This window comes from Canis lupus, chromosome 1 (assembly GCF_048164855.1).
Source record: "Canis lupus baileyi chromosome 1, mCanLup2.hap1, whole genome shotgun sequence".
NCBI classification, from domain to species: Eukaryota; Metazoa; Chordata; class Mammalia; order Carnivora; family Canidae; genus Canis; species Canis lupus.
The window spans coordinates 66,331,331-66,357,491 of NC_132838.1; the positions used below are offsets into that span (position 1 = coordinate 66,331,331).

At 34.9% G+C, this 26,161-nt stretch overlaps 1 long non-coding RNA gene across 1 annotated transcript; it reads left to right on the forward strand.

The window, feature by feature from the left end:
* Nucleotides 1-20,165: 20,165 nt before the first annotated feature.
* Nucleotides 20,166-25,398, forward strand: LOC140618380 (uncharacterized). Its single transcript, XR_012018531.1, has 3 exons — nt 20,166-22,485; nt 23,764-23,845; nt 25,136-25,398. It is a non-coding gene; the product is annotated as an uncharacterized lncRNA (long non-coding RNA).
* Nucleotides 25,399-26,161: the final 763 nt, after the last annotated feature.

Here is a 26,161-nt window from a genome sequence, read left to right on the forward strand (position 1 = left end):
TAAATAATGCACTGCAGATATTATCTTATTCACATAAGAAAAATTAAGCAGCAGAGGGACTAGATAAATCGTCCAAAAAAAAAAAAAAATCGTCCAAAATCAAATAGCTGGTAAATGGTCAGAACCAGAAGTCGTTAAGTTCTGTGTGTCTATAAAGTTTTTTTTAACTCCCTATGTGTCAGTAATTTCTCATTTCTTGTCATGTCAAGTTGAATCTGCTCAGCCTGACTTCCATAGTCATCTGTTATCTGGTTCTCTTTGGTTCATCAGCTTCCCTTTTCATTGCTCTCCAGCATGAAGATTCTTTGGTCGTCAATCTGCTTCCACCTCCAGGCCTTTATTTTATTCAGTCTGGAGCTGGGAGGCTCAAACCCTCTTTTATATCAATCCAAATACTAAATACCCCATGACAATCCCTTCCCTTATTATAAATAACATTCCCTGATCTTTTTTGAGTTCACTTTATTGTCTGCCTGCTGTTTTTCCATGTCTCTCCTCTTTTATTGCGGTCTAACAACCACTTCAGGCTTACCAGCCAGTCCTTCATCCACAAATTACTCTGTCTCTTGCTACCTGATTTGAAAATGGGCTGCTTCCTTTCTAGATCCTTTAGATACTACATAGTGAGTAACCCATATGGCCATACTGTGTGCAGGGCAGGGTGTAGAAGTGTACATAATCTGATAGAATTGATTTAGCAACCTGCTTTTAACTGTTATAATTCTCTGGAGAAATAAAATATGCAGTTTTTATGTATATAAAATACACATATAAATATACATATAAAATATACATAAAATCCAACATGAAGGTAGACTTTTATATAAATGTGAAAGTATGAAGTATAGAGGAGAACTTTGTTTTTCCTGTTACACACACACACATACACACGCACAATTATGCTACTTTACATCATAATGGATAGTAGAAAGGAAAGAGGAAGGAGAAGAGAGTATCTTATGCCTAGCAGAGTACATATCCTTCAGTAGCTTTCCTTCTTCTCATCACTTCTGGCATTATTATCCCTTCTTGCTGTATGTGACTGACATTAATTCAAGGTTCTGGAAATGAGATATTTAATTGGACCACATTAAGTTTAGGGAAAATCTTGCATGATAGCTTGAGGGAACTAATGACTTTTAACTCTCATGTCAGTAATAGTGATTTCTCCAAAAAATATCAGGGCTGAGGATCTCATGATTCCGCTGCCAAATTTAAGAATCATCAAATGTTTTGTGGTTTCAGACACCATTTTTTCCCCAGTGAATTACTACTTACATGGGGCAGTGTAATTCATGTTTTCCTATATTTAGCTACATTCCAAAGAATTTCATAAGCATTTCCCTGAGCTCATTTTCCCATCCTAAGTCTGATGGCATGAAGCAAGAGGGGATTTTTGATGAATGTACTAATATTTTGTATCTTGGAATGCAGATTAGGGGTATTTTCATACAAAGCTGAAAAGGGGTTGGAAATAAAGGGAATGAAAGTGATTTCTTCTGAGAATCCTCACTGTCACTGATTATGTTCTTGCACCAAATTTAATTTGTGCACAAGAAGAGGGACTTAGGTACTGACATGCTTCTTCACTTCCATCTTTTATCTTATCCAAATCTATATGCATAAATATTGTGTTTTAACTTCTCATTCTCAAGAGGCTGCTTTTCTAACTTGCCTACAAGAACTACACTGTGAATTAAGATAAGGGCCACAAGAAGAAAGAAGAAAGAGGAGGGATCAGTTGTTATTTTTCATAATTAATCACTTCCCCTCATAATTAAGGCAGAAAATATTCATTAGCCACTTGACCCCAAAATAATTAAATTTGGGGTTTTTCAACCTCAAAATAGGAATGTGCTGGCTTTCCTTGGTTCTGATCTCTAGCTTGTTGATGGTGCACCTAAGTGTGCGTCATCTCCACAAACACATGGGGGGAAACATGGGCGGTGGTGCCCATCAGCTTCAGAATAATAAAGGCTCTCAGCTATTCGAAACTGATGCCACATCATCTCTGTCTTCTGTGAGGAATCCTCAGCTCTTATTATATTTGTACGTATCCCATTTTTTATTTTCTCTTTCTCTCTTTAGATTTGTTACAGTAAAATTGTATAGAAGTCAAAATTAGCCCCTACCACTCCACATGAAAGCACCTCATCTAAATCAGGCCAAAAGCAAAACTAAGAGGTCCATTTAAAAATTTGATTCCAAATACCAATATTTTAGAACATGCAAGTGAGATGTGCTTACAGTTCTAATATTATGTAGATGTAGGTAATTTGTAACTGTTCTTATTTATCTTTTCCAGTAGATTTTTTGATAGAACCCTAGCCTTATATGGTATTTGTATATTTCTTGTTTCCCCCTAATTAATTACCTTTTAACTGAATTAAGAACTCTGTAGGATAAGGCTATGTCTTATCTCCTTTAAACTGCCCTTATCTAAATTAATACACTATTTTTTGGCTTGTTTTGTTTTTATGTCAAAGGAAGTTAGTACATTTTTGTTGTGCACATGAATGAATGAATAAATGATAAACTAATTCTGAGTAGAAATGCTCAAGTAATAAGCAATTTTTAAATTTACCCTTTCAAGAACTCTGGTTATAATCTGATACCATAAATCTCATATATGAACCTTATTTCATGAGTAACTCACACACCCAGGCACATACTAAGCATTTTGGGTAACATAAGAATATATTAAACTCAGCCCTTGTCTTCCATCAGCTTTCAATCTAGTTGCAAGTTCCTGGGAAATACTTCAGTCTTGACACCAAAGAAATCTCATGCCAGAAATTTCTTCCAGTACCAATTAAAAATATTTTTCCTCAAGTTCCCTGAGGCCAAAGTATACAAGGTCTGCAAATTACCTGATTACAGAAATGAGATCTAGCATAAGCATTGCAAAGAAAATCTCAAGATTACCAACCAAAGCATTTTAAAAAATCTAACATCCCTCCCTAGTGGTACCAAGAGATATACAAGAAGTCAGTGGGGAAAAAAAAACATCATCCTTCTCCTGATTCCATATATTTCCTTGTCAGAGCTGCCTAACCTTTGCTTTCCAGGCAGCCAATGTGCTTAGACTGGAAAAGCCGAGATGATGTCAAAGATCTTCTCAAGGTCTAGATAATTTTTGTTTCTCATTTGCTGGAGCCCCAGTATTTCTAAAGATATACAGATTTGCATTGTCTAATTTTTAAAAAATGGCTTTGTTCTCAATGTTAACCAGGAAGAAATTTCTGACAGTGTTGGAAGCCTGGAACTTACTGGATCAATGAGAAGGGACTTCTGGCTTCTCAGTCAGACAAGGATCAGTAGAAACTGAGCCATGGAAGCCCACCAAAACCACAAAACATTAACACTGCTGCTCTGCTTCCATCCCTGCTACAGAAGCCATTTGAAGCATTTTTTTTTTATACAGCTCTCAACTTGTGGTAAGGAATTAAGCCCAAAGTATCTCAGTAAACCTTGTGTTTTGATTTACTAAACATTCAAGAATGCACTTTCTTCCTTTCATAGATTTGTGTCATAATTTTATTTTTAAAATGCATGACTTTGTCTCTCCTTACTCATTCCCAGAAATGGTTCCATGTGTACAATACATTCATAGTCTTTCTTTTAGTTCTCTGAGGATCTCAGCACACTAAAGGAAGAAGAAAGTAGTGTGAACACCAAACCGAGAAATTGCCAGCGTCTGAACAAGCCTTGCTGCTGGGGCCTAGTAAAGATAAATACTCATCCATCCAGTGCCTTCATTTCTGTAATGTCTCACTGTCCAACTTAATAAATGCTTTCTTGCTAGTTTTTTGGCATCTCTTTGAATGAGGAATGTAAACTGAAAAGGCCTAGAAGACAAAAACTGGCACAAAACTCTATGATGAATAATATCAGGAGACACCGAGACTGGCTCAGTAGTCCCATATACAGTGTCACAATCTCTATCTGAGGACAGATGGATTTGCTGCCTGGGATGAGGCTGTTATATAATTTCTAGATACATGAAAAATAAAGAAAAAGAATAAGAACAAATCCAGGTCCAGTTTTATGAAAATAGAAGTTAAGTATAAAACAGGAGATTTATCAAAAGGATATTAAAGACAATTTAAACTTGATAAACAGAACCATCAACATATATTTAATCTTTGGATATTAGGAAAGGAAAACAATGTGTATTTTTTAAAGAACACTTAGAAGTTCTGGGAGAAACTTCCAGCAAAGTGAGACTGAAACCATTTAGTTATCTCTGTATTTGCACTGTATTATAAACTATTACTATTTAAAAACCTAAAAAAGCCCCTGGAAAATCATGCTCATCTTTCCCAAGTTGAATACCACTAAAAAGAAAACTTTCATCTTGGTGCTGAAGAGTCTGACTAGACTTTAGTTAAGATGTTGTTACCCAAAGAAGCCCTCAATTATATAATTTTAAAGTTTTTTTTTTCTTTTCACATATTAGAGAATTTTTCCCAGGCCATTATGTTCAAATCCTTGCTTAGAATATAGAAATCATGTGCCCAGATGATTTGAAATGAGTATCTCTTAATTTGGCCCTACCCAGTAAATGGGTAGTTCAGTTACTCACTATCTTTTAGGCCTCTAGGAAAGCCATTTTCAAGTGTGTGGCAGGAGATGGAAATGGAAAATCAGAGGTAGCTTTCCCTGGGAATGGTTCACCATTCAGGTTCACCAACCACTGGAGGGAGGTTGGGGTTGGATATGATGACAAAAAAGGATATATTATTTACATTTTTTGGGTTCTACCAAACCAGTAATATAGTAATATATAATAACTGGAAAGTTTAACTCATGTTCCAAGATGGTTCTTGGGTAGCAGGCAAAAGTTTCAAATAAAATAGACTCGATTTAGAAAAAAAAAAAAAAAAAGGTTCTTGAAACTCCACTCTTTATATCAATCAAAAGGGAGGAGAAAGAGATGAAGGTGGGAACACCCCTTTTCTATAAGGACACTCCCTATTAGTTGTTCAGACTTTCTCTTTATAGTCAATTGTGTATAGGATTGCACCCAGTTGCAAGAAAGGTCGAGAAATGTAACCATTTCTTTAACCATGAGTCCAGTAAAAAAAAAAGGAGACCCTAAGGAGTAAAGAGAACATGGATATTGGGGGACAGATAGCAGTATGTACCTCAGTAAGTAAAGACTAGAACTGTTTGTTTACATGGAGAACATGTTTGTTTATAATACTGATCATTGTTCTTCAAAAATAAAAATAACTTTTCTAAATTTTGCTGGTATGGAATTATGTTAGCTTACATTCCCTTGAAGAAGTTATTCTTAGTCAAAATTTTCTCAATTTTTATGTATCTTTTAACATTCATGCATAATTTGCTGACATTTTATACATGACAATGTGTCATTTTCTAAATAATGAGATTTCAACTAGCACACACATTTGCTTGCTCAAAATATTTACCTCTGTAGTTAATTATAGCATATCCTTAAGTTTTAATTAAATTCTAAGTTAAGTCTATTGTTAATTTTCTCCTTGGTTATTTATTCTCCATAGGAAGAGTTATAGGAACTATGTGAGGACTATGTATTAGTACATGAAAGTTGGGAGGGGACTTTCACTTTGGAACACCTATGACAAGGATCTTTTCGCTAAACTGAATGTGTCAGTTTCTTACAGCATTGCTTTCTAGAGGCAAAGAGAACAACAAAGGTACAATTGGATTGTAGTTCACATTTATTAGTCTTAATACTAAACACAATTAAGTTGCCAGTAAAATGGTTGCCAGTAAAAGAGTATTCTCTATAATGCCAGTAGTTATTTATGTCTGCCATATGAACTGAACTGGAAGTACATTGGCAAATAAAAGTCATGACAACAGTCTTAAAAAAAATAATTCCACTACATTGGTGAATAAAAGTATGACAAAGCCTTGCAATCTAGCCTCAGTCTTTCTCCTATAAAACAGGCATAAAAAAAAAATCTACTGTTAGTTAGATGAGGAATATTTCCATGTTAATAGCATGTTTGTTAACAATCTCCACAAGGGAAAAAGTAAGAAGTTTACCCTTTTCACCATGTTTAAGAAAAAAAAGTTTTAGAACCAGCACAATTCAGTGATTGTATAGAGTGAGACTCATCAACTTTAGGAAGGGGGTTACTGCAGATGTGAAAAGAGCACAAAGTTAGGACAAAGTTTAGAGCACACGAAAGCCACATGTATAGGTGATTTCATGCAATTCTGCTTCTTTCCCACAGACTTTCTGCTTTAGTGTGGTATAGTAGTTACCTATTGCTATGTAACAAATTACTCCAAAATTTAGTAGCTTTATTTTTTTAAACTTTTTTTTAAAGATTTTTATTTATTTATTCATAGAGACACACACAGACACACACACAGAGAGAGAGAGAGAGAGAGAGAGAGAGAGAGGCAGAAGCAGGCTCCATGCAGGGAGCCGGACGTGGGACTCGATCCCAGGCCTCCAGGATCACACCCCAGGCTGCAGGCAGCGCTAAACCGCTGCACCACAGTAGCTGCCCTAAAATTTAGTAGCTTTAAAATAACATATTTATTATCTCATAATTCTAATGAGTCAGGAATTAAGATTTAGTTTGGTTGGGTATCTCTGCCTCAGCCTCTCTCAAAAGCTACAATCAAAGTGTGGACGGGACCATAGGCTCCCCTGAGGGAAATGTGTATTCAGCTCATATGGCTTTTAGCTGGTGTCAAGTTCTTGCTGACTCTGGTTGAGACATCAGCTCTTTGCCATGTGAACCTTTCTACAGGGCACCTCACCAGAGGGAAGGCAACTTTCTTCAGAATGAGTGATTAAAAGGGCAAGAGAAGGAGCAATCCAGATGGAAGACACTGTCTCTTTGTTACCTAATTTTGGAAGTCACATTACATCACTCTTTCCAATTTCCATTCATTTTAAGGGGCTCACTAGGCCTAGCCCACACCCAAGAGGAAGAAATTACACAAGGGTACAAACATCAGGAGGCAGAGAAACATTGGGGAGTATTTTGGAGGCTTCCTACCACATCTTGTGAGGTGACCTGATAAGGAAAACACCTGGCATCTTGGACAGTCCCTCAAACTTAAGGTAGAATTTAGGCTCTTCGCCTTACTAGCTGCATGAATATGCACAAGTCTGTAGTATCTACTAAATAAATAAATAAATAAATAAATAAATACTAATATACTGTACCTTCCCTCAGCTCAGCATATATAAAAAGGACACAATAAACCATAACTCTTAGGTGAGTGGTTAGGATTAAACAGTATAACTTGTGGTTCACATATAGGAAGCATGCAGCAGATATCCTCCTATTCCTGGTAGAAATAACAGGTTGTTTGCAAATTCAAGAAAAACAGCTGTTCACAGTGACTGTCCCGTGAACTTCCTGGGTTCAGCACTGGTGCCTTCTTGTAGAATAACCAACATATTTATATCTTCAGAATTCAGTAAAAGTGGTGGTTATTTTGGACCACTTTCTGTTAGAAGGAGAATATTATGACCCAACTGAAAGGAGATATTTTTTCTAAGTTTTTTTTTCTCTTCCTGGTACTTGAGTTCAGCCAAGATACAGCAATTCCTCATTATTCTCAGTTAATAGTTAGACCTCTAAATGGTCTACTTTTTACTTGGCAATGACAACACAATTGCAGTGTTTTGATAATTTCTAGATGTTAATTTTAGAAGGGGGCATGGACAAATGGGAACACATGCAGAAAAATGATCAGATTGATGAGTGGACTCTAAAATCAGTCACATATCATATTAAACATGAACTATCAGAAAAAGAATATTTAGCTTAGAGAAGGAAAGACTATTGCAGTATATGTTAACTACCTTCAAATATTTTTAAATGTTGTATTGAAGAGAGATTATATTTATTTTTATTGTTTGGAAATCTAGAGCTGGGACAAATGTGTTGGGAAAGATTTCAGGTCAAAAATGAAAATTTTCAGAGAGTGTTAAAATGCATGGACCTGAATTAGAATCTTAGTTCTGCCTCCTACTAGCTGATCTTAAGAAATTTCACTTATCATCTCTAAGACTTGGTTTCTGAATCTGTAAACTTAAAATAATGATCATATATTATTGATCTGCAATGTGCCATGTACTGAATAAGTTGCTTTGTCTATGACATTCATAATGCTAAGGATGGTTATTCTTCTTTTACACATAAGGGAAGGGCTTTGTGGCAGTAGGTTTCAACCTTCTGCTGAAGGGTTTCTTCAGTATTTGTGTTAGTGCCCGAGACTTGCTGGTACAGAATATTTTTTCCAAGTGAAGTTATTGCCATATTAGTGATCAAACCTGTCAGTATCACAATTTTATTTGATCTATAGCCTATCAGTAGAAATTGAAAATGAGTACTGGAGTAGGCTTTTAAAGCCATAATGGGGATGCTGAAACATTAAGGGTGTGTGTGTGTGTGTGTGTGTGTGTGTGTGTGTGTGTGTGTCCAATATTAGAAAATTATGAGATCTTAGATTTTTCTTTGGTAGCCTTGAAAAGGTCACCTGATCTCTTTAAATATTAGAAGTTCTCCTATGAAATGAGGAAACTGTGGTAGATAGTTCCTCTTCATTTCACATATCTGCAGCTCTAAAAATAGACTGAAAATTACTACATGAGTCAGTAATGTTAAATTAGTTTCCTTAGATTTTATGTCTTGCATTTACATATCATAATTTAAATGAAATGAAATGTCACTGTTTATTCTTATTTATACTTATCAAATGTAATGTTATTCTGACATTCTTCAGGTTACACAGGATTTATTCCATAGGGATTTGAGTGGAGAATAACATATATTTCATTTTGCAAATACAGTGATTTCAGCTAAAAATATGACTACACAATTTAAAATTTAAAACATTATAGAATGTTTGCTATCTTAACATGTATTTTAATTTTATTTCTATATTACAAAGAAGCAGTGAGGTAGAACTACATAAAAGAAAGGAAAATGAGAAGAAAAAGGATTAGAAGTCTCTAAACATAGAAAGCAAAGAGATCCAACCCATTTATAATTGGAGTCCTCAGTAAAGAAAACTAAAATTGAAGAAGAAACCCCATGATTACAATTATAATTTTAGAATTTTTTAAGAAATAAAAAATATTTGAGTCTAAATATTTTAAAAATGTGCAATACTTTGAAAAAATTATCCAGAATGGTCAATACTGAGACATTATTAGACTTGAAAGATAAAGAAAGTATCCCTTTTCTACCAAAGTAAAAGAAATAAAATTCTCCTAGAGTCAGAAGAGCATCAGACTGACCCACACTTTCCCCACTGCAACATTCAATGTCATTCAGTTGAATAACATCTAAAAAATTTGATCAAAAAAAAAGTCAACCCGAGGATGTCCCATCCAGCCAAACGATCCTTCTGGTTGTAAAATACTATATAATAATTTACATGCAAAGATTCCCTTGAGGTTTTCTGAGAAAACTATTAGAGGGTTAAGTTCAGCCTACCAAGTGATGAATAAAGAAACTATAGCAAAAGGACTATGTGAGTACTATATATAAATGTTTAACTACAACCAAAATATATAGAAAACATTTATATAGTATTTCCTTTTACTAGCCACTGTTCTGAATTCTTGACATGTATTAGCTGTAGATATTAGAGTGATAAAAATGTAAATATAATATGCTTTCATAATTTACACATTTGCTCCACAATTTAAAGGTAGGGCATAGAGAAGGTTTGCAGTTTACTTCATGTAAATGTGGGGATCCAATGACTTAATTTTAAACAAACTGAAATAAATCAACTATCCGAATATAAATTGATTTAACCAAACAAAGTAAAATACTACAAAATATAATATTGACTAAATTTGGATGGAATGAGGGGAGACTAAGAAAAAGACATAGAGTAGGGTCAGAAAACATATAGAAAAAAAAAAAAGAAAACATATAGGATAGATAGAAGTATGATAGGCATAGTTTTTAAAATGCCAGGCTGAAAATAAGATATAAAGTTATAAAAGTAATCTCTCTAATAAATATATAAAAAATAAGTGTTTTAATAATTACAAACATACATACCAAGCAAAGAAAAAAGACTATCTGCTGAAAGAGTTTTTAAAAACCATAAAAACAGAAACACAACATAAAACATAGAACTAAGGAAAGACGTAGGTTCATATTTATAAAGATGGTTTAAGGGGATCCCTGGGTGGCTCAGCGGTTTGGCGCCTGCCTTTGGCCAAGGGCGCGATCCTGGAGACCCGGGATCGAATCCCACGTCGGGCTCCCGGTGCATGGAGCCTGCTTCTCCCTCTGCCTGTATCTCTGCCTCTCTCTCTCTCTCTCTCTCTCTCTGTGTGTGTGACTATCATAAATAAATTAAAATTAAAATAAATAAATAAATAAGGTTTAAAAGAGATGACAAAATTTATTAAAAGAAAAAGATTTTCAGATTAAGTCACAAAGTGAAACGTAACTCTGTTCCAAGTACATGAGATACACCTAAATCCCAAATGAAAGGTAGGAAATGTGAATAAGAGAACTAATATCAGGCAAATGCTAATAAACAAAAGCAAATATTTTATACTATCAAAAATGTCATCATAACTTGTTACAGAACAATCTTTGCTTTGAGAATAGCTAAGAAGCAAGAGTCACACACACACACACACACACACACACACACACACACACAGAATCTGTTTTGAGACCCTGGAGAGCAAGGCATAGAAATCTCAGTGAGGATCAAAGATGTCAGGCAGAAAGGTGATAAGGAGAGAAAATAAAATATTCAGCACTATTTTTCTATTTGACATTTGTTAGTTCACAAGCTGCAGCTGAGGAGGTGAGAAACTGAACAGTCTCCAGCAGTCCTATAAGTATGTGAAAACAAAAATTGGACTTTAGGAAGTTCCAAAGTGAGAGATTTGACATATAATCCACTCTTTCAGATGAGATTCCTACTGGGCTACACTCTAAGAGTAAGGGGGAAACATAAATAGACCAACCCTCCTAAAGAATGAGGCCCAATCTAGAAAAGGTTCAGTTCCTGATTGGATTAAGGTGATCTGCCTTCAACCTATTTGCCTTAAACAAAACGAATTCTCTCTTGAGGAAACTATATTATCAAAAACTTCAAATTATCCCTATAACTTTTTATTTATCTTTTATTTTTATATTTTTATATTCTTGAGGTCTTTTATTTTTTTTACACTTATTATCCCATGAACTCAAAGTGAATAGGTTCCAGCAGCTCAGGCTCCTTTCCATTGGTTCTCACAAAATGTGCTTCTCTGGGAGGGAGGCTGGCTCTTCAGTTGAGTCCAAGTACTTTTTTTTCTCTTCGGCTTCCTTCTTTTTCTGATCATTTTCCTTTGTATGCTTCAGGAAGCTATCTTAGCTCTTTGAGTGCTTAATATGTTCACTTCATAAATTCTCTTGGCAAGAATCTAGCCCTTAATTTGCTTCTTGACAGCAATGTCAACAGCGTGCTGGATAGCATTGTAGACTCTTCCAGTTTTGCCATGGTAACATTTGTGGGGCATTCCTTTTTGAACAGTGCCCATTCTCTTGACGTCTACACTATCACCTTCTTATAGATTCCCATGTATGTAGCCAAAGGGACAACTCCATGTTTTCTAAAAGGCCTAGAGAAGATTAAAGCAGGCGCCTCTCCTCTTTCCCTTTCTGTTGATCATTTTAGTAAATTCCTGGAAGATGAAGGTTCTGGTGGAATAAGCCCTGTAACTTTTCATTTAAAATGTCTATAATGGGACACCTAGGTGTCTCACCGATTGAGCATCTGCCTTCCACCCAGGGCATGATCCCAGAGTCCTGGGATCGAGTCCCACATTGGGCTTCCTGCATGGAGCCTGCTTCTCCCTCTGCCTGTGTCTCTGCCTCTCTTGTGTGTATGTCATGAATAAATAAATAAAATATTTTTTAAAAATTTCTGTACTTTAGTGAAAAAATTACCAGGCAGACGTGGAGACAGGCCATGTGACAAAAAAGCCAAGAGGAAAAACAACTGATAGAAACAGAACTACAGGGAATAGATATTTAAGTTACTAGAGGCAAACATGGATTGTGCACTTCTGACTAGAATTTAAAAGATTATGTCAATCCTAAACACTCACAATTTATAAATAAAATAAATTACAAAAACAGAACAATTTTACAAAGGCAGCCTATAGCTGTGGAAGCTATAAGGATTAAATGGTCCTAAATTTTACAGGAGGAAAAATATTCAGAGGTGAGTAGATAAATCGCAGCTCAGGTTACTTGTTTGTTTGTTTGTTTGTTTGTTTGTTTTATATGGGGATTTGCCAGTTCTTGATGTGAGCTGAAGCATGTAGCTTGCCCAGATAGGCAGCAACAGTTAAAAGGAGAAACCAGTGCAGCTGTTAGCAGTCACTTGGGGGCAGAGAGACAAAATTAAAGGCTTGAGGTCTACAGATACACAACCATTTTCCACAAAAGACATTTGCTATATTCTAACGATGCATAAAAGGCTGAAATCTAAACTAAAAAAGTTTTGAAAGTGAAATCTATTGCAGTCACATACTTAGGAAACAAAGACCTGAAAACAGAAGAGGCAAGAATGAAAGCCATAGAAGATATGGTGTATTGACACTTGGATCAACAAATGTTTTTACTAACCAATGTTCAGTATACCAAAAAGTTGAGAAACCAGACCTCTGGAAGACCATTACTGCTGGGATAAAATCATTGGATGAATGTATTTGAGAAGTAGGTTATTTATACAATCTGGGGGAAAATGTCTTCACATATTGTTTAGTAGTTACCAAGGGGAAAAATGATATTTATACAGTGAAAAAACCTAACTTTGCCTTTAAAAAATGACTAACATTAACATCATCAGCAACAAAGCAAAGGCATATTGTGTGTCTCTAGAAATTATATGCTAAGAAGGACACAGTATCACTTATATAGTATTCCTTTCAGGATAGTCATAATCTGAATCCCATCATGGAAAAAAAGAGCAGACAATGTAATTGATGGACTTTGTACAAAATGTCTGACATGTATTCTTTATAGAAAGCATTGTGTTTGTTCCAGCCTATTGAGAGTGATGTTCTTGGCTAGGCATGCCAAGATTGCTCTCACCCAGGGCTCAGTACTTACTTGTAGTGAGCCCCCTATACATTCCTCCCAACACCACCAGGACCAATGTTGTGGCTGACTGGCCCTTATGGTTCTTATTATGACAACAGGACACAGCTCAGCAAAACCACCAGGGGACTTTGAAAAAACAAGATTTTTTACTAATAGGTGCTAGAGGATACACAGCAAACCTGAGGGCCACACAGGTACAGAGAGAGGGAAGGAGCATGGACAGGGGTTCTGCTCTTATTAGGGTCTGAGGATGGACTGCCTAGAGTTCCCGGGGTTCACTCTTTATTGGTGGATTTAAACCATAAGAATGGAAATTAGGTTCCAGGAAGGGAAAAGTGGGGTCACTTAAGTGGTCAGTGATCTATATTACCAGAGCTTACTCAAGAGAGAACTTCATGTGTGGGGGTGACCTGGTTTCTTATCTAGTTATTTCACTAGTAGCGGTGCAGTACAGCTAGTAATGGTTTATTCAGAATGAATGTCTTTGAAATGGATGCCTCAGCAATCAAAAGCTTAATGTCAGGCACTTGCACTACACAAAGAAAGACTGAGAAACTTTTAAATTAAAAGAGATTAAAGACATATGACAAATAAATGAATGCATGATGCCAAAAATTCCATAAAGGACATTGAGACAATAGATGAAATAGTTTTGTATTCATGTTTAATTTTTCTGAACTTAATAGTTGTGCCATGTTTTATGCAAGAAAATGTCCTTTTCCTTAGGAAGCCTGCACTGAAGTGTTCTGGGGTGAAGGGTCATGATATCTTACAATCTCAAATGTTTCAGCTGATATATAACGTGTATATGCGTGTGTACAGAAAAGAAGTTGTGACAAAAAATTACCACTTTTCACTCCAGGTGAGTGTGCATGGAAGTTCATTGTACTATTCTTGAAATTTTCTTGCTGCTTAAATATTTTTTTTTAAATGTAAAAAAAAAAAAGATCATGAGAAAATTCTGGAGAAGCATGTTATAAGAACAGAAGCAAACCAGAGGTAGCCTTTAGTTCTGCCATTTAGGTAAGATTATGCTCATTTTTGTGGCCCAGCTCATCACTGATTGGAGACTAGTGATCTACTAGTGGATCTACTCCAAGAATAAAGAGCACTGGGTCTACTCAAAATAAAGTTTGGATCTACTCAAAGAAATGAAGACTCCTGGAAATGAAATAAATGAGGGTAAAGATCTTTTTTTTTCTTATTATTTTTAATTCCTGTAAAACTCAATTAACCCTCTCAGATGGAAGCTGGCAAGCTTTTTCACAACAAATACTTTTCATCCTTGAGGGCCAAATGGACATTGTTGCAAAACTCAGCTCTGCCTGGGTAATGCTTGAACAGCCACAGAAAATACAACAAATAGGTGTGATTTATTCCAATAAAATTCACCCTTTAATCAACATAGTTTGCATTTTTGTCCTATTGATCTGCCTGTGGCTTCCCTAAGGTGCCACACTCCCTCATTCCTCCACGTAGTAGCTCTTACTGATCCCAGACTACTCACCTTTGGAACCTTTATCAATTCTTCAAGACTCAATTCACATGTCACCTCTTTTAAGAAATCTTTTCCAAAACATTTATTCCTAACAGGCAGAACAGACGTCCTTGTCTGTACGATTCCACAGGAACTTATACCTCTTGTTTGTACCTCTGACTTGATTTATGACCTTGGGAAAGTATTTAATATCCCTAAGTCTCAGTATTCTCATCTACAAGATAATCATATTACCTAAATTATAGGGCTGTTCTGAGAATGCCTTTGCATTACTTAACAAAGAGACTGGGCCAGAGAAAGCATTTAAACCATAAATGATGTATAATAATATTGTTATGATGATAGTGATTCCTTTGTCATACTACTTAATGATGGATAATATAGGCCAGAAGTAAATTTTATTCTGTTTTGCAATACTTGTATAAAATATGCTTCATTAGAAACTGTGTATAGGAAAGTTATAATAATCTAATTAGGTCTATTTGGATTTTTTTCATTATTTTGATAGCAATAAAATCTACTAAATCAGAAGAACATGTCTCAGTCAGTAAGATATATGAAGATGCAGGTAAGATAAGGAAGGATAAATGTTATGGTCCCTGTAATTTCTCAACCACCAAAGTAAAGTAAGCCAAGAACAAAACTGGAAAGGAACCAAGTGAAGCAGGGTCCGAACGAGCTTGTCAGCTATAAACCATGATTGCACTAGACACAGGGCTCTGTTCATACCAAGGGGCATGGCAACTAGTGATGGACAGCATATGCTTGACAAATACCATGTTAAGAGAGTTGCCATATTAAAGTTTGGAAAGGATATTGAGTAGAGGTGATGAGTCGAGTGGTGAATAAAAGTGAACAACAAAATGCATGCTTGGGACTATCTTGGGTGTGTCATGTATCTATACATTCTTTAGTTGGTATTTTCAAGAGCTGCATAAATAAAATGAGTATGGAGATACATGTTGCCTCATCTCTTGGTAGCTCTGAATAAAAAAAATAATAAAAACCCTAATTATATAATCACGAAAGACAAGATAAAAGCATATTTTCCTCCTTTCTTAACAGATTCAAAACGTAGTTGTATATAACTGTATGTATATTGGGCCTATAAAGGTATGTAAATAAACATAATGTTAAGCCTATACCATATTAAAATATAGTATGTTTGCCAATAATAGCACAAAGGAGGCAGATAGGAACAAAGCTGAGTTGGACTTAACTATGTAATTTTGGGTTTGTAATATTAATTGATTTGATATATAATATTTATAGATATAACAATAATAGCACAAAAGAGAGAGAAATAGAATAGTTATATAGGAGTCACGTATTTCTATATCTCACTGGAAGCAAGCCAGTATAAAAATAAAGCTGATTCTGTAAGTTGAAATATATATATGGTAAGCTTGAGCAACCACTAATATATGGGTATGTGTATGTATATGTATATGTATATGAATATGTATAGATAGATGATAGATATAGGAAAAATATTCAATAGGTTTAAATGTTTCATTAGAAAACACTTAACACAAAGGAAAGCTGTAAAGTAGAAATACAGGAGCAAAAAGACACGGGACACATAGAAAACCAAGTCAAGTGGCAGGTGTAAATCTAATTGTATCAATAATAACATTAAGTGTGAATGGATTAAACAACCAGATAAAAATGCAGAGACTATCAGACTGGATTAAAAAAAAACTGATCTAACTACATATTGTCTATAGGAGACACACTTCAGACATAAATGTTTATAACAGCAATATTCATAAGAGTCAAATGGTGGAAAGAACCCACAGATCTATTAGCTGATGATGGATAAATAAAATGTGCTATGTCCATTTAACATAAAAATGAATGAACTAAGGGCATCTGGGTGGCTCAATCGGTTAAGGATCCAACTCTTAGGGTCAGCTCAGGTCATGATCTCCGGGTCCTGAGATGGAGTCCTGAGTTAGGCTCTGGACTCAGTGTGGAGTCTTCTTGTCTCTCTCCCTCTGCTCTTCACTCCACCCTCCCAGACCCAGCTGCTCTTTCTCTGTTTCTCTCTCTAGAATAAATAAAATCTTTAAAAAAACATGAACTAATAATTTATGCTGCAACAGGGTTGAAACTTAAAAACATGCTGAGTGAAAGAAGCCAGTCATAAAGACCATATATTATATATGTCTACTTATATGAAATATCCAATATAAAGAAATCTAAAGAGACAGAAAGTAGATTGATTGCTTAGGAATGGGAGTGAGGTGGAGAGATAAGGGATTATATCTAAGGGTACAGAATTTCTTTTTGGTGTGATGAATATGTTCCTAAGTTGACTATGGTGGTGATTGCACATATCTGTGAATGAATAGACTAAAAATCATTAAACTGCACATTATTGGTGAATTATATGGCAGGCAAATGATATTTTAACAAAGCTATTTTTAAAAAATAATAGAAGGAGTTACAGAAAAATGAAGAACTAAAATTGAGAAATTCAAGAAAAGAAGATTAAACCTAATTCAGAATATTATTTTGGCCACAATTAAGAAATTTTTCCTAATTTCTTTCTGATAAAGAACAAGAAATTAGTATCACAACCCCACTATATAAAATCCACAATCCATTGTGTGCATTTTTTAGAAAAGTTTTTGCTTATTTATGAGAGAGAGAGAGAGAGAGAGAGAGAGCAAATGGGGAGGGGCAAAGGTGAAAAGGAAAAAGAATCTGAAGCAGATTCCACAGAGTGGACCCTGACTCGGGGCTCGATCCCACAACCAGGAGATCATGATCTGAGCCAAAGCTGAGAGTCGGGCACTCCACCCACTGAGCCACCCAGGCACCCCTCCATTGTGTGCATTTTAAGTTATTAAATTTATATGGTTAAAAAGTAAAGTTAAAAGCACAATGATAATGCACAAGATCTCTTAGGCATATTTATGCATAGAGTAAAAGTAGAAGAAAATTTGGGGGCATAGTTCATGTTGAAGAGGAATTTCTAGGCCTTACAGGTTCAAGTCTAGGGGCATCCAGAGTTAGACTGCTGGCTTTTCTCTACCCATTCATTATTTTCCCCAAAAGGAACAGGAGATAGATACCTGATAGTGATTTGAGGGGAAAAATTTATACTTGCTCTCCTCCATCTGTCTCTCCTTTCTCTTGAGATCTACCTGTGTCAGAAAGAAGGACCATTTGCTCTCCTCCTTCATGTGGTAAGCTGGCTCTGATTTTTTTGTCAGAAATTCTAGTCGGGGTAGTGCTAGAGTGTCCTATGGCCAGATCCAAAGCTGGTGACTTTTGCATCTACTTCTGTCTGATTTCCGTGTTTGTCTTTACTTGGTTCTGAACTTGGCTGGGGAAGAGGATGTTGCTTGTTGAACCCCTTCGAAACCCAGCTGTTGAAAGCAGAGTTACTGCTATTCCGCAGCATGAGCCTGCCAGTTTAGTATCCTCAGGAGAGTCAGAGTTTTCCCCACTTTTCGGTCACTGACACCAGAAAACATGAGACTCACCTTCCTTATTAAAACTGACAAAGAAATAATCAAAACCAGTGTTTACCTCTTCATAAAGGAAATGAGGAGAGAGAACATGATCAGGGGAAGGAGGTCCCAGGGTCTTCAACTCCACTTGCAACATTTAATTCATTAAGCTTCTTATCACATATACTGATGCTTATTATGCCATTCCTAATACATTTTTGTGTGTCTGAAATATGTTCTAATATTTTTTTAAAGAAAAGAAAGGGCCCAACTGGACTCAAGATATAGAATGCTGTTACAGAAGCGGAAAATTGGAGGACTTTAAGATCTTTATGCACACTATCTCTGCTTGCAAGTTTAGAAAAGCCAGAGAAGCAAGCCATGGTTTGCAAATGCTCGAAAAGTATATATTTCTATGTAAACATTTATAGAAACAATTGAGCAGAAAAGGGTTTCAAGCCCACCTGGTGACAATGCCTTAGCTTTGTGTATTGACGCTAAACCCAAAACCTCTATTCTGCTTGGTTTCATGTATTGTCACATGCAACAAATTAGAAAGCTGTTTAAAATAATTCCCATTATGTTTAAGATTATTTTTTCATTGTAAGGCTTGTAGAGGACATTCATGGATACTTACTTTAAGACAAGTGGAATTGTCAACCACGGAGGACGTAGAAGGGAAACAGTGAAAACCGTGCATTATTGCCAACATTTTGCCTGAGTTAGTGCTTCTCTGGCTGCCTTTGGTAAAGGCCAGTCATTCAATTTTGAACATTTAAACAATTTTCAGTTTTAAACATTAAACATTTTTTTCAATATATCATTTTTGACTTTTAAAAATAAACAATTAAAATCAGTTTCCAAAAAATCAAATAGAGAACGTGCAGATACACCCAAATCTATAATTCATCAGATTCGACAGGCACAAAATTATTCCATCCAATTATGTAAACATTTCTAAATGCCGTCTTTCATTCTGTACTTATCACAGGGACAGGTAAAACTATGGACCAGCACTGGCCTATGGACCCTTCTTTGAGTACAACTGAATAAAAATATTAAAAAAAATAATAGAAGGAGTTACAGAAAAATGAACAACTAAAATTGAGAAATTCAAGAAAAGAAGATTAAACCTAATTCAGAATATTATTTTGGCAACAATTAAGAAATTTCGTTGTTCACTTTATTCACCACTCGACTCATCACCTCTACTCAAAATAAAAAATAAGTCACTCTTTAATTTACTTTTTTTCCTGCATTTATTTTTTGCTTTGATGGTAGTACACAAATACGCTTAATCTTGAGTTTAACCTGCTTTGACCTTTGTGTTTCTTCCTTTAAAGTATTTCAGCCTGGTTTTTCTTTTCCAGTTTCGTGTTATGCACTGAACTTTTTTTTCTCCCTTTTTCCTTTTGTCTTTAACACATTGCCCTTCACATCAGATTTCAACAGAAAATGGTAACTTTCCTCTTTCCTTCTCTTCAAAGATGACAGTATCCCTGAGATCAAACTGATCTAACAAGCAATATTCACAGATGATCTATTTACCTCAATTTCTACCTTTCTCCCCCCTCCCTCTTTCTTTACCTTAACAAATAGTAGTTGAATGTCTACTCTGTACCAGGAACTACAGATCCATTGATAAGACACCCCAGGTCCCTCTTCTCGTGGTGCTCAGTGTCTTCTAGGAACAAGTAATTTATTACCTAGAAGAGGAGTAAGTTCTGCAGAGGAGAAATAGAGGCTACTTTGATAGGGTTGACATTCATGATGAGACCTGCTAACCCATATAATTCTAGAAGACAAAGGTTAGATTTATTTTTAAGAAATGAATTACGTTTATATGTACCATCTTTGAAATGAAACTGTATCTTTTCAAAATGACATTTTAATTTTAAAAGTCTGAAATGAATGATTTCTTAAAAGTAATTTCAATTGGCTCAGCTTAAGGAACTGAGTAATTATCAAAAAAAGATCTCTTAGCCCAAAGAATTTTTAAAATCAGATTACAACCTGATTTATACTGAAACACATTGATATTTTTTCTCAGTATTTTTCAAAGATAAATAAATATCTATAACTGCATTAGTTTCAGCAATATGAACTTTTCAGCTCAACCCAACTATTACTATTAAATTAGAAATATCTCTTGTTGAGAATTTCAATGATCAAACATATTGTCAATATTTAACTTTGTTTTTTCCTCCTATGTTTCAATTGAGTTGGCCAGTCTGAGATTTTTGGCAATGTAGTTCTTTCTTTAAAGCCATTCCTCACAAAAATATCAGCTCTAAACTTTCACTCATCTCTATTGTTAAGGAGAACAGGGATGTTTTTACCCAGATATAAAGCAAACATATTATCCAGTTATTTCAACATGTAATATTTCATAAATGTAGCCTGTCTTAAAATTATTATCAAATCATTCCTGCTCTTACTCTCTTTTTGAAGAAGTAGTAAAATTTCAAAATAATTTTGATGATTGACAGGAAGAGAACAAAAATATTATCTATATAACCAATGACGAGTCATCAGTAAATAATAGTACAAATGGAACAAAGTGATTTCTCTACTGCTAATGAAAATGACCATCTTGGAAAACCTCATAGTTTCTCTTGAATATATCAACAAGATAGAGAAACAGTAATTACCAGCATAGAATGATGACGGCAAGAATCCCAAGTCCGGGATTGATGAATCTATGCATCATTTTGAGGTATTCTATCCAGAAAAATACAAATAAATATATTCTTCAAAAAACTAACAACTGTGTTTTATATGAGATTGCTAACACCCAATAAAAAGGAAAAGGTAAATTTCAATCACCATATATGTGTGTGCATATTTATTAGTAATCTATATCCTTTTTGTAGAAAAAAATCTAGATGTATTTATAAATCAGGCTTCTGAAGTGTTTTAAAATTCTGAGTTCAAATAAATTTTAACTCATGGTTTAAAAATTACTCATTAAGAAATTTTCTGTTGATTCGTGTGGATTGCAAGAAAGTTATAGTTTGATGCTAGATCAGTTTGGAAAAATAAAAATTACTTTTGTTGCAGAAGTATAGAAAATAAACTACTAAAACACTTAGCAGAAACTAATTTCTTTACTACCATCTGTGCTGACAAAAACCATATAGTCCGCCTCTTGGTCAATCAGTTTGTTCAGTAGTAAGTGTTCTGGAACTATAGACCTGAGAATGTGATTATTAACTTTTTTGATACTTATGTCTACACTTTTTAAAACAGATATGTCTTATACAGTGTCTCCAAGTTTATAAGAATGCCTTTTTTAATCTCCTGGGAGTTCAGACCAATGTCCAGAAAACCTGAAAGAGTGGAGTGTTTCTATAGCTAAAGAAATACACTTTCCATCATGACTTTGCTGTAATATTGCCATTTACCTAGGAAGTGTCCTCAGATGAACTAGTGAAAAGAGCTTATTTCTCCTAGATTATAAAGCCAGAGTGTATTTATTTAAAGCTGCTATGTCAACAGCTTTTATACAAATAGGATGTGTTAAAACACAGTGAAAATATATTTAAAAACTCATAGTGGCAATAAGGAATTAAATTTTTGAGTGAAGTTTTGAAAATAAAATTCCACACTATAGTACGACATATAGTGTAACATCTCTATTCTCCCTCCATTCACTTTTCATATTCAGGGGATTTCATCTCTGATCTTTTTGTCAGGTGTTTTATGTGCTTACTGACTTCATGTTTCCATCCATCTCTCTGGTTTCACTTTTTCTCAACTATATAACCTGTAACAAATTTATATGTGTGTGTGTGTATGTACATTCTATTTATATATATTCTACACATATATTCTCTCTATATTAAACATATATTTTTTTCATTTCTTGAACTATACCACTGTAAGCCAACCTGCAGACCCAATGAGACTGCCTATTGACATATATAGTCAGCTAGGTCTGCAAATACGGAGTATAACTCTGGACACTTCAGGCCTCACTTCATGTGTCTCCAGCGGAATGCAAGGCAGCATGACTGATCCACAGGTGAGTAGCATTGGATTCTCTAGGAACACTACAGCAGAGTTTATACAAATTCATAGCTTAAAGGAGAAACAAACATACGGAGCCTGGAAAAGGTTGGGACCAGAGCCATCATGATGCCATGGGTTAGCCAACTGCATAGGCACATCTGGTAAGCAATTGTAGTCCATGAACCCTGTAAAACTGTAAACGTGGCCTGTTGAGCATAAGGGCTCTTTATATCTGACATTATATTGATCAGGCTCTTGCTACTCCCTCCAGAGAGGCCCTTCACTGTGCTCTGTAAACAGAGAAGGAAGTCAGAGGCCCGCTCTTGCATGCAGGCGGTCAGCAGCTCACCCTGAACTTGCTTCAGCCAGAGCACACTCAGGCGTCATGGTCAGTGGATATCTTGGAGCTTCAAAGGTGAGTCCACTGCTCAAAAGGAGACATTTCGATGACCCAGGATTCCTGGCAGATTTTATTTCAGTTGCTGGAAAGTTCTCAAAAAAGCTCAAAAGCCCTCCAGCTGCCCAGAAAGTCTGAAATGCATGCAGTAGGTCTCCCAGACAAAGCTTTAGAAAGCTGCTAGCACCACAGATCCAACACAGCCTCTGCATCTTGATTTCACTAGAACAGATGTTATCTGCAAGCAATTAACATACTTGTCATCACCAGTGAAACAGATACAGAATTCTTCAGGTTTTTTTTTTTTTTAATGCACCCTAAAGAAAAGTGTTTGTACATAAAACAAAATGTTCACATTAGTATTAAAATAATATTCAGTGAAGAAAGTTGCATGTGTCAATTTTTCAGTTTTTTCTAATTTTTTGTAAAAAAGATACTGCAATAATTTTTAGAAAACTGTGAGGGAATAAATGTCACCAGCAATATAAATATTTGTGACAACTCCCTATTCAATTAAAGCAGTATCTACTTGTGATTATTTTGTATCTTCATATCTTGGCTGATAAAATGTGCCATTTGGTGCATTTTCTTCTACTTTAAATGCTTCAAAATTGCTGATTTTATAGCTTTATATGGGAAATAATGGGATTTGCTTTATAACAATAATTCAAATGTCAATAGTAAAATATTGATCAAAATAGGATCCTTAAGATTGGTACAAGTGAAAAGTTTGGCAAAATTCAATATATAATTATCCTAGGTGATAAAAACAAAAACCAAAATAAAATAGAAATTTTAAGCTCTTGACTTGTTCCAAAAGAAAAAAAAAATAACATAATACCTTTGTATTATATAATTATACTTTTGACATCAACTCAATTTCTTATAGGCTAACTATGTAATATGATAGTCTTGAATTATCTTCCCTCACAAAATTCAGTTTTTGTTCAGCATTCATACCCTCATACTTTTCTTTAATTAGTGAAAACTGAAGACTGGATTTCTTTCATTTCAACTTCTGATCTACAAATTTTTCTGCAAAAGTTAAATTCATTTTTTCTTTCATACTATCTTTAAGACATTTTGTAAAATTTGAAGGCAATGCTTCTGCTATACTGACAGCTTCACTAGTTGGAAAATACAAACATCTCACCTAAGCAAATACTGTGACTGATAATGAACAGAAGTGGTAATAATATATGAAGTGAAATGAATATTTACTGCAGCTGAGAGGCAAATGTGGGGTAATAAAAATCACTGAATTAGTGTCTACTATTTTGGTTTACTCTCACATAGGTCTACAATTTACTGACTGGTGACCTTGAATATGGCATAGCATTCTTATCTAGAAAATGATGATCTTCTTAACCAATTTCCTGTGAGTTAATATATTCTGTATTAAATCTTTTATAATTATGGTACATTTTATAAATGAAAATAACACTTCAATCACAGAATATTTTACGAAACACGTAATAAATATCTGATGGAGAGTATTGCCAACTCTATTGGGTGATGCTAGGTTAAGTGCTCCATTGGTTTTGATGCTTCTCCTCCAAGAAGTGCTTACTTAGTTCAACGTTAATACTAGATAAATTGGTTAATTATCTACTGATAATCTCTCCTGTATCATACAAGTGGTTGCTCATACTCTTCTCCCAATATTTTCTTTCTCTGTCTTTTTACAAGGCCTCATGTCCTTGGATTCTGTTCAAGTCTCCCTCATCCTTGGTGCTCAGTGTTTGTCCACCAGTCAAATCCTTTAGTTTGTAATCGCCACAGCACTCATTAGATATTTTATTGCATAAGACAAGGCTACCTTATATTTGAACATCTTTTACTTATTTCCATTTCCATCAGTTATATCAGAATCCCCTGTGGTTTCACATTCTTCTGCATAGGCTCAATATCTATTAAATTGTGCAGTAAGAAATAATTACTTAAGTGTTTACTAATACTAATGATTTGAAATCTCTAAAAATTTTATTTTTAGATATTATGGGTGAGCTTTCACCCAAGTGACAGCACATCCACTTTTAGAGCAATCCTTTAGTAAGAAAAGCAAAATTTTGAGGTTGTTTTCCCTATTTGTGTATTTTTTGGTATTCAACCCTTTTCAAAACATTTTTCTGGACTTCATTGTAATTAAAATTTCCAGTTTATTTGGAATCTATTAATTCACTTGATAATATTTTCTAAATAACTTCTAAGTACAAAGTATTCCTCTAAATATATTGGATATAGTAATGGGCAAGTCAGGGCAAATGCTCCCACTTCTTGGAGCCCAAATCTACACTGGACAGAGATTGAGTAAATCATGTAATTTCTCATAAAAGTGAAATAACTTCAGATAGTTAAATGTCCACAAAATAAACAGGATACTATGATGGAGATGAGCAGAAACAGGAGGGCAATTTAGTGGAGTCTAGAAGTAACAATATAAGTTGAAATATAAAGGAGAAGAAGCAGCCTGTCAGACCAAGGACAAAGCTCTTGAACAGAAGGTTCAAAATCCATAAGAGGAAAAGAACTTGACCTATTCTAATGGTTTTCAGAAGCAGTGTGGGTAGATAAAGCATGGTGCAAGGAGAGGAAAAGGCATGAGATAATGTAGGATAATAATGGCAGTTTTGTCCACTAACGTTTATGGTGTGCTTTCCTCTGGCAGATACAATGCAGATTATCTCACTTGATCCTCACAAGAATCCTAAGAAGTAAATGTCATTATCAACATTTTACGATGAAGAAACTGATGCTTAAAAAGGTTTAACAGGTAGGGACCCCAATCACAGGATGAATTATATAGGATGTGGTAAATAATTCAACTTTTGTCTTAGTACAATAGGAAGTGATTGAAAGATTTTAGTTAACAGAGTGATACAATTCATTTCTGTTAATGTAAAATTTTACCTTGAATGACAGGCAAACATGGATTGCTTAATTTCGCTCTTCTCATCATGTCTGGTTTGTTTTGTGCCCACTAGAATCCGAGCCACTTTGGAAGAGCAGAGATTTTGTCTTGTTTACTACTTTATGTTCGGCGCTTAGCATGGTATTTAACATATTTTGGATGCTCATTCAATATTGATCGAATGAATGACTATACTTGATACTTGCTTATTTCCACTTATTTGTATTCTGATTTGAATTCTGATATTAAAAGCTATATTAGTTCCTGTTTTTTGAGTTCCATAACTATTCCAATGTCCATTTACTTTTCCTAAGATTTTGATGTGTGGTCAATTGCATACAGTTAACAGATGTATATTGTTCCTTTTTTGGCTTTACCACAATGGCTGTGACATTACACAATGGCTGGGAAAGGGTGGACACAGAGACACAGGAGGTTACAGAGGTGAAATGGAAAAGAACCATCAGGGCAGAGTCTTTTCCATTTCAGAAAAAAGAAAAACTACATCTCTCAGTTTCTTTAATTTGGCACTGCAAAGACCTACTCCACCCAAGGACTCCACTCTGTCATGCTTTGCTCATTAAGCTATGTGTCTGAGTCTTTTGCTCCCTTTAAGTTAGTAATTCTTCAATAATAACAATTATTATATATGTTTTACTGGATATAATGGACTCCGTGAGGATCTTAGTACTGGTAGAAATAAAGCTCATAAATTAGAATTTAATCCTGTATGTAGTATAAGATTATATCCACTTTGGGGGGAAAAGGCAAAAATTCTAGTTT